A 9,624-nucleotide genomic window follows, 5' to 3' on the forward strand; every position below is an offset into this window, starting at 1 on the left:
TTGTCTAAGGCAACAAGACCCTGGGAAATTTTCTCTGTATTCTGGCCAAAGCATTCTCACCTTACGACTATGAAGAACAGGCACAGTGTTCCATTGATGTAAGAGTCACTGAGGACAGGTCCTTTCACAGTCTACGTTGGAGCTTTGCAGGAATTTCAAGTTAGAAATAGCACACCCTCATATGAATCCTAAACAAGGTTGATGGCAAGTGGCTGACCTACATTTATGTAAAAGGGATTCAATCCAAACACAGTTTGGTCTGGAGCACAAAAATCTTGGATGTTGCCTTACTGTTGGATGAAAAATAAGAAATACTAGCACAAATATCTAGATATTCACAGTCCAATGGGAAATTCCAATATTTTAAATGTTACTCAAGAAGCAATGACAGGAAATGATCTGTGATTGTGTTGTGTTTGCTCCAATGTTACAAACAGTTCAGTTTTAGAAATGGTATGTAATCATTCAAAGTGAGAAGTATTCATGAGCAAGGGTGTTTGGGTTTGCAGTAGAGTTAATACTGAAAGTTGCACTCTTAGTGAAATAAGTGCACCCAATTACTTAATGGCTTAGCCAAAAGGTTATGACCCGTGGGATGAAAGCTACATTCTATAGATATTGCCAGCTAATTAGCATCAGTGAAGCCAATCAACCTAATGGCTAAACAAAGTATAGGATATTACTATTAAACAGCAACCCTAATTCCATTGACTTGAAAATAAGATTTAACAAATCCAATAGATCTTACTTCTGAGAAAAACTAAAACCTTGTGCTATAGATCCTAGCATTGGGTTGTTGGAAGCTTTTCAAGCTATATGGCCATGTTCTAGAAGCATTCTCTCCTGATGTTTCACCTGCATCTATGGCAAGCATCCTCAGGTTGTGAGATCCCAGCATTGTTCATATCTATCTTTTGGACTAAGCAGAAGACTATAACCCAGAATATCAAGGCAGATGTTCCACCATATCTGCTTTGAACTGGATTTTCCGAGTCTACACTGCCATATAATCCAGTTCAATATGGATTTTATACAGCTGTGTGGAAAGGGCCTTAGGGCCCTTCCAGACAGACCCTAAATCCCAGGGTCTTCAGGTTTTCTGTTTTATCCCAGATTGTCTTGCAGTGCGGACTCAGATAATCCAGTTCAAAGCAGAAAAACTGGGATCAAATCCTGGGATATAGGGCCTGTCTGGAAGGGCCCTTAGTCTCCAATTGATTATAAAATGTCATAATTTATACGAATAATATTTGCAGACATTGGTGCTAAATCCTCAGATGACCCAAAATCAATTACAAAAAGATTATGCTCAAGTGTAAGTTGGCATGTAAACATTGTGGCTAATTACCTTTCCAGCACACTTTCACAGCTCTGGTAGAATTTTATCCCATTCTGCTCACATGGAAATAAACAGTGTGAATTTCAGTAAAGTTCCTCCCATCACCAAACATTTAGAAACCAAGTAATGTCAAGAACTGGTTTGAATTGCTTGTAAAAAAAAAAAAAAGCAATCCATGGAGAACCATAGGTACTTTTTTAGCCTTTGAAAGTATTGCAGGCTTAGCTGAATACATAGGCTTTAATACATTGTTATGGAATGTCTGAAAGCAGGGGGAGCTAGACAGCTTATTTGTGCCCATTGTATTTAAGTGGCCAGTAAGTCCTGTTGGAAGCTGTAAAAAAAAATACTCTTCCATAACATTACATACGAAACTTCCTTTGATTGTCATTGTTTCATCACATCTGCTTTGATTTTCCATTTTAATCAGATGTACTAAAAAGATCTATAATGAAAGCGTCAATACTATTAAAAACCTCACACAGAAGGTCATAAAATATATGTGCAGACACTTTATAAAATAGTTTAACTCGGTTGGAAACACGTAATATTTTTCTCTTCCTGATTCTTGAGTGTAAATGTTGAATCATTCAGAAAATGTGCCATTACATCTAGGCGAAATCCTGAGTCACCCTCCTTTGCTTGCCTTTGTTCAAGAAGTACAGAATGGGAAGACACGCCTCTCCTCTGTCATAGACCCAAGGTCAGGCAGTACTAACTGATGAATGGAATACATATTTACCCATTTCATCACTCCAGTAACCAGAGCTGGGGCAGTTAACTCATTCATTGCCTTTGGCTAAACTGAAATCATCAAAAACCCCTGAAAAAAATGTTGCTTTTTGGGTGACAACCAATAATGTATCCTGATAATTATGCCCTGAAGACACTTCTTAAGTATCAAGTCTCATTGATATTGAGTGGAAGTGACTGAAGATGCTTTTCTTAACAAATTCCTAACCAAATTTAAATAAGATCAAAATCAGCTGATGCTTGACGTTTTAATAACATGCAAAGATAGAATAATTTTTAAAATCCAAAACATGGGTGTTGCAATGCTTGTATAATTAGGCTTTACTCTGAAGGCCAAATACACGATATAACTGTTCCCAAGAGTCATGTCTCCCTTTTGTAATATTTTTCTATTCCTTTTTTGGACTATTTATTTATTATTTACTGTATTTCTATTCCACCTTTCTCAGCCTGAAGGTAACCCAAGGCGGCTTACAAATTGGCAGCAATTTGATGCCACAACAGTCATAAAATACAATTAATAAACATTTAGCACAACATTATAAAAATCCATACAAAAAATTAAAAACATATAATCACCAGTGTCTTCCTGTTAAACTCATTTTTTCCAGTAGCAACCTGTGCATATTTGCGCAGAAGCAAGTCCTACAGAACAGGAATAAATACAGGATGCATATATTATTTGTTTGTTTATTTGTTTATACCCCTTTTTCCTCTACACAAAGAGAACTCAACGTGGGACTGTCTGCAGGTGTTATAATTATTTACCTCAAGGATGTGAAAGCTATAGCTGACATACAAGTTGTTTTTTTTTAAACTACTCTAATGGAATGTATGGCCATGCAGTAGATGAGGACTGGGATGGAGTCTTCTTGTTGCTAGCAACTGATAAAATGAAGAACTTAAAGCTCCTGCTTTAAGGAGAAGTGTTCAAAATAAAGGTTGGACATAAAGAGGGAGAAGGACTCCCAGTTCTGCTCTGCTGTCCTTTAAGAGTTATCTTAAATATCACTGGTTGAAAGATGATGATAGTTGTACTGTCTAGTAGTGACTTCTAGCCATCAGTACCATCATCACTGCATGAAAAGTTACTTTGGAGGACCACAGCTCCTGCTAGTATAGTCCAGGAAAGAAACTTTTCCGGGTAGCTGTAGTAGTAACAACAATCCTGCTTTTCTCTCTTGATCCAGGCTCAAAGCAGTTTAAAAAACAGGGCTTAAATATGTTTTTTAAGTTAAACATGAAAAATGCATGACTTAAACTCTGGCATGATCCAGGCTGGATCTACATGGCCATATAATACAGTTTAAATTGTGGGGGTGGGGAGTTAACTCTTCCCTATATTATCAAAAAGCCTGCTCTCTCTATATATATTTGGCTGAAGTTATGTTTAAAAAACATCTGTTCCAACTTACATACAAATTCAACTTAAGAACATACCTATCTTGTTCATAATTTGGGACCACCTGTATCTGTATAGTCCAGATCAGTATGTATATTAAAGTAAAGTTAAATACAGGGTGGGGAAGGAAAGCAGTGAGTATGCACAATAAACTCGAAACACAAATCCTCAACCAGCAGTACTGGTTCTGCTTATGTTCTACACTAAGTAAGCTTGGCCCCTTCCATACAGCTGTATAAAATCCACATTGAACTGGATTATATGGCAGTGTGGACTCAGTTAACCTGGTTCAAAGCAGATATTGTGGATTATCTGCCTTGATATTCTGGGTTATATGGCTATGTAGAAGGTCCCTAACTAGACTTAAAACATGATGTGTGAGTTAAAGTGCTTTGTGCTGACCAGATGGTTGGAAGAGAACTCAGAATGCATATCTGTGCCAACCTGTTTGACCAGGGGTGAGTCCAACAGTGTCTACTTGGACAACAAGTACATTCATGCGTGAGTACGTTGATGCACTCACACATGAATGTACTCATGTGCACACAAATTCAGTGCCCTTCCACACAGCCCTATATCCCAGAATATCAAGGTAGAAAATCCCACATTATCTGAGTGTGGACTCAGATAACTCAGTTCAAAGCAGATATTGTGGGATTTTCTGCCTTGATATCCTGGGATATGGGGCTGTGTGGAAGGGCCCTCGCAGAGATCAATTATTATTTAAATTAGAATAGTCTTCCAGAGAATAATTTAAAAACTTTAGTTCCATATATATGACCAATATTCTACTCATTGTATACAAAGATTATCATGGGTTCCTAACAATGGTGGTTATTTGTATTGCGCGCACACATATACACATATGTGTGTGTGCCATTCGTCCAAGCTGAAATAACAATGAATTACCTTGACCAATCTAAAACAAAAGTAACACACTCTAATTAGGCTAGTTGCGATCTAATTGTTAACATGAGGTGGTACACTATAAATACATAAGGAAATAAAAGTTGTAAGTGCAATCAGTCTGGTGGATTAAGATATTAAAAGATGTCTAGGAAAACCTACAAAGACTCACTACCTCACTACCTCTGAGGATGCTTGCCACAGATGCAGGCGAAACGTCAGGAGAGAATGCCTCTAGAACATGGCCATATAGCCCGAAAAAACCTACAACAACCTACAAAGACTTTTTGTCCCATTAGATACTAAGAAACTCAAAATGTTTTTTCAATATAAGCTTTCATTCCATTGCTTTACAAAATGACTATAAGAGAAATGGAAAAGATACAGAAAATAAGCAATTAAGGTTTTAACATTATGCCCTTTGAACTTTATGCCCACATTATCTGAGTGTGGACTCAGGGCCCTTCCACACAGCCCTATATCCCAGAATATCAAGGCAGAAAATCCCACATTATCTGAGTGTGGATAACCCAATTCAAAGCAGATATTGTGGTATTATCTGTTTTGATATTCTGGCATATAGGGCTATGTGGAAGGGCTCCTAATGAGATTTTCTTTGGAGACAACATGTAGGTTTGTATTGCTTGTCCATATGTCTTATTGAATAAGTGAGATATAGCTCTGCATAACTGTGTAGGCTCAGGCTACAATTCACAACACAATGTAAACATCTGACATGAACAGTCTGACAACAGGGGCACTCCATCTTTGAATAACAAGGGGCCCTTCCACACAACCATATAACCCAGAAAATCCCACAATATCAAGGCAAAAAACTCCACAATATCTGCTTTGAACTGGGTTATCGGAGTCCACACTGCCATATATTCCAGTTCAAAGCAGATAATGTGGGATTTTATTTGGCTGCGTGGAAGGGGCCAAAGTAAACATTTCATGTCAGCAAGCAAGATTGACAAGCAGGTTGTCTGGTATCATCAAAACATTTACTACTTCAAGACAACTTTTAAAGCAAAATGATCCCATATAATTGCAAAGGAGCCTCCGGTGGCCAGTCGGTTAAACCCTTGTGACGGCAGAATGTCCGAATCTGAGGGAGCATGGATGAGCACCTTCTGTCAGCTCCTGCTCCCCATGCGGGGACATGAGAAACATCAAAACATCCGGGCGTCCCCTGGGCAAAGTCCTTGCAGACATCCAATTCTCTCACACAAGAAGTGACTTGCAGTTTCTCAAGTCACTCCTAACACAAAAATTTGCAAAGTTTCTATGGTCTTGCACTGAGATAATATGATACAAGAGTGGAAATTATACAGCTCTCCAAAGAAGCTTCCAACATTCCCTACTCTTAGCTAAGCCCAGAAAAGCAGCTGGGCACTGCAGTCTATCATCTGGAAAGCTGCTGATTCTAGATCTTAATTCAGTACAATAGTACCTCTGGATATCAGATATTGCAATCCGCTTTCTCACCTACATCCCACCCCCAAAAAGCCCCAGAAGGTGACTGTTATCTTCTTGCTTTGTTTCTGAATTTGACACTTGGATGCCTTCTTGCCACTTAATTTGGACCTCATCCCTTGGCTGCTTCAGAAAGCGTATTGAAAGGATGCCATTCGTTATGAGGTAATTGCACCACAAACACACTCACACACACACATATTAAGACTTGCCTCAACTTTTTGGACTAAATTAAAAATGTGAGAACAGATGTTTGTTTGCAAGGAGGGCCACTCACCGGACAGCTGTATTGTGTTATGACAACCAAGGGTGTTCTCTCCTTTCACATTACAGGGAACAGTATGTGTTGATAGGGAAACAGTGCAAATACTGAGTTAGAAATAAAGGAGCAAGTTCCTGAAAGTGTTTCATCACCATAGATAGAAGCTCTGAACGCAAGCAGACAGTAAACAGTTTCAGTGATATAGCCCAAGGGAGGAGACTAGTTCTGGAGCCAGGATGTTAGTCAAGAAGATGATTCATTCCATCATGGATTTCCCTTGTGGGCACTGCCATCACTGTGGTTCTGTTATTGTCCTCAGTGCCTTCTTTTGGCTGAGATTTGCTTCCTATGGTAAGACAGTCATTCCCAAGTGGTGGTTTTTGGAGACTTGGGAGATGAATCATCCAGTTACCAGAAGTGGCTGTTGGAGCTGGTCCCTGGACTACATAAAGGGATGGTAGCTTCTGAACTAGGAAATAGGACTGACAGATAGGAGGGAACCAGTCCGGGCTGGTTGCCATAGGAGGTTATTAGAAAGTTTCCGTATGATCATAGCCATGAGCTTGGAGGAGCAAAGTTATGGACCACTGGTTATATAGGATTCTGGAAGCTGCAACCTGCAAAAACAAGTTTTCCAGTATGTGGAATATGTATCTGACAGTTTGCTGCTTCAACTGGTTATTACTGTATTTCTTCAGTTCTAAGACAAACGTCTCTAAAAATGGAGTGTGTCTAAGAATCTAAGGTGTATCTTACATATTTTTGTTGTTGTTGGTATTGAAATTAGGGCATGCACATTTTACAATTGATGGAGTCTTACGACTGAAGAAATATAATAAAGGTTTTCCCCCGACATTAAGTACAGTTGTGTCCGACTCTGGGAGTTGATGCTCATCTCCATTTCTAAGCCAAAGAGCCGGTGTTGTCCATAGACACCTCCAAGGTCATGTGGGCAGCATGACTGCATGGAGCGAAGTTACCTTCCCACTGGAGCGTACCTATTGATCTACTAACATTTGCATGTTTTTGAACTGCTAGATTGGCAGAAGCTAGGGCTGACAGCAGAAGCTCACACCACTCCGTGGATTCGAACCTGTGACCTTTCGGTTAACAAGTTTAGCAGTGACACAGTGGATTTAACCCACTGCATCACTGAGGGTTAAGTAGTTTTCCACAACTCTATTACCTTCCAGATGTTTTCTATCGCACCTCCCATCCATCCTCACCACCTACAAGTCTACAATCTGGAGGGCATAAAGTGGGGCAATCATGCAGACAGGAAAGGATCTGTCCTTAGTATGAGTTCCGTTATCTCAGTGGTGGGCTACTTATGAAGGTCCCCAGACAAATTTGCAACCGCAAGGATATTATGCAGGATGCACTAGCTTCTGGTGATGCAATGGGTTAAACTCTTGTGCCGGCAGGATTGCTGAACAACAGGTCAGCGGTTCGAATCTGGCGAGAGTGGGTTAAGCCCCCTCTGTCAGCTCCAGCTCCCCATGCGGAGACATGAGAGAAGCCTCCCACATGGATGGTAAAAACATCAAAACATCCGGGTGTCCCTTGGGCAATGTCTTTGAAGGCGGCCAATTCTCTCACACCAGAAGCAACTTGCAGTTTCTCAACACCAGCCCCTCCCAAACTAGCAAAGGCCAAAACAAGAAGTGACTGGTGCTGCGATCAACTTGAAGCCACAATTATTGGAGATTCCTATGTGTGAGAAAACAAGCCTTTGTACTTTTTAAGCCGTTGTTTACTTTAACAACTCTTGCCACTGGAAGAGTTGTTATCACAAATGGTTATCAATTCTTTACTATTCCTAGAACGAAACTCCAGAGCCGGCAGGGCTTTTTCCAGAATGCCTGTCTCGTGATCTTAAAGGTTTTTGAACCCATCCATTAAAAAACAAGAGCTTGGGCGCCAAGGTCAATGATTAACTTCCTAACCAAGCACTGAGCGGTATGTTCCCTGCGATTAAGCTTTGTTCAAGGTGCTCGCTGCTCCAGACAAAGTCCCAAGTCCAGGTACCAGCACTATTTACACAACCAAGTTCACCTTCTCCTCCGAGGCCTGCCGTCGCAAGCATTATGCCACCCCAGTCTTGCCAATAAACACTGGGAAGCCCCCACTCCCCCCAGGTAAACCTGTTCTACTAGGAAAACATTCTATATTGCAGAGGGTGGTGGTGGTGATTTATAAACTATGTACACTGACTATAGGAGTATTAATATGGAAGAATTAATGCAGATTGACAGTACTTTAAGTGCCATGACTCGAGCTATGCAATTTGGGATTTGTAGTTTGATGAAGCACATGCACTCTTTGGTAGAGAAGGCTTAAAGACTTTGCAAAACTACAATTCCCAGGATCCCATAGCATTGAGCCATAGCAATCATTATTTCTACAGTGTAGACAAGGAATCCCCAAACCTTTAAAGCAGAAGGTTGGTTCATGATCCCTCAGACAGTTGGGGAGAGCAGACTATAGTTTGTAACAAACATGAACAAATTCCTATGCACATTGCACATATCTTATTCGTGGTGCAAAAAATTATGAAAGAACAAATCTTATTTTTATTTATCGTGTCAGAAGCGAATTGAGGGTACAGTTGTAATGTATTTAAAAACACAAACACAATGTTAAAAATTTGGCATTATACTCAATGTCCTTTGACCAGTAGCTGACCACTTGGAGTGTCTCTGGTGTTGATGTGAGAAGGTCCTCCGTCGTGCATGTGGCAGGGCTCAGACTGCATTGTAATAGGTAGTCTGTGGTTTGCTCTTCTCCGCACTCACATGTCATGGACTCCACTTTGTGTCCCCAATTCTTAAGGCTGGCTCTGCATCTCGTGAAGACAGAGCACAGTCTGTTCAATGCCTTCCCAGTCTTCTGTGTGTCTCCCTGCAGGATCATAACACATCCAGGTGTCCCCTGGGCAACGTCTTTGTAGATGGCTGATTCTCTCACACCAGAAGCGACTTGCAGCATGCAACAAACAAATAAACCAACAGACCTTTTCAGGACCAACTATGACAATAATCTCAATCAACATTGAAGGCATGTCAGCGATCAAAGAACAGCTGCTTCATGAACTGTGCCAAGATAAGAAATGTGACATGCTGTGTGTCCAAGAAACATACAGAGTATTTAAAACGAAGAAGCATTTTAACTAACACAAACTGATCAGTATTTCAATAGTAAGTGTGGGCTTGCTTTTGTCTGATGAGATTTGTCAAGTTAATTAGGATTGTTGTTGTGTGCCTTCAAGTCATTTAAGACTTAGGGCGACCCTAAGTTCGCCATCAGTCTGTGAACTGGGACAAGGATTAAACTGCCATTCTGCAAATGTGCTGAGCTGCTTTTGCTGTTATTTCAACATGCGCTGAGGTTCAAACAAGGTGGGGCAACCACTTGCTTTCACAGCAGAGCCCTTACAATTGTACGGCATGCTGAAAACCAAAAGGTGAAACTATTTCTCTTAGGAAA

This window comes from Anolis sagrei, chromosome 1, assembly GCF_037176765.1.
Source record: "Anolis sagrei isolate rAnoSag1 chromosome 1, rAnoSag1.mat, whole genome shotgun sequence".
NCBI lineage: Eukaryota > Metazoa > Chordata > Lepidosauria > Squamata > Dactyloidae > Anolis > Anolis sagrei.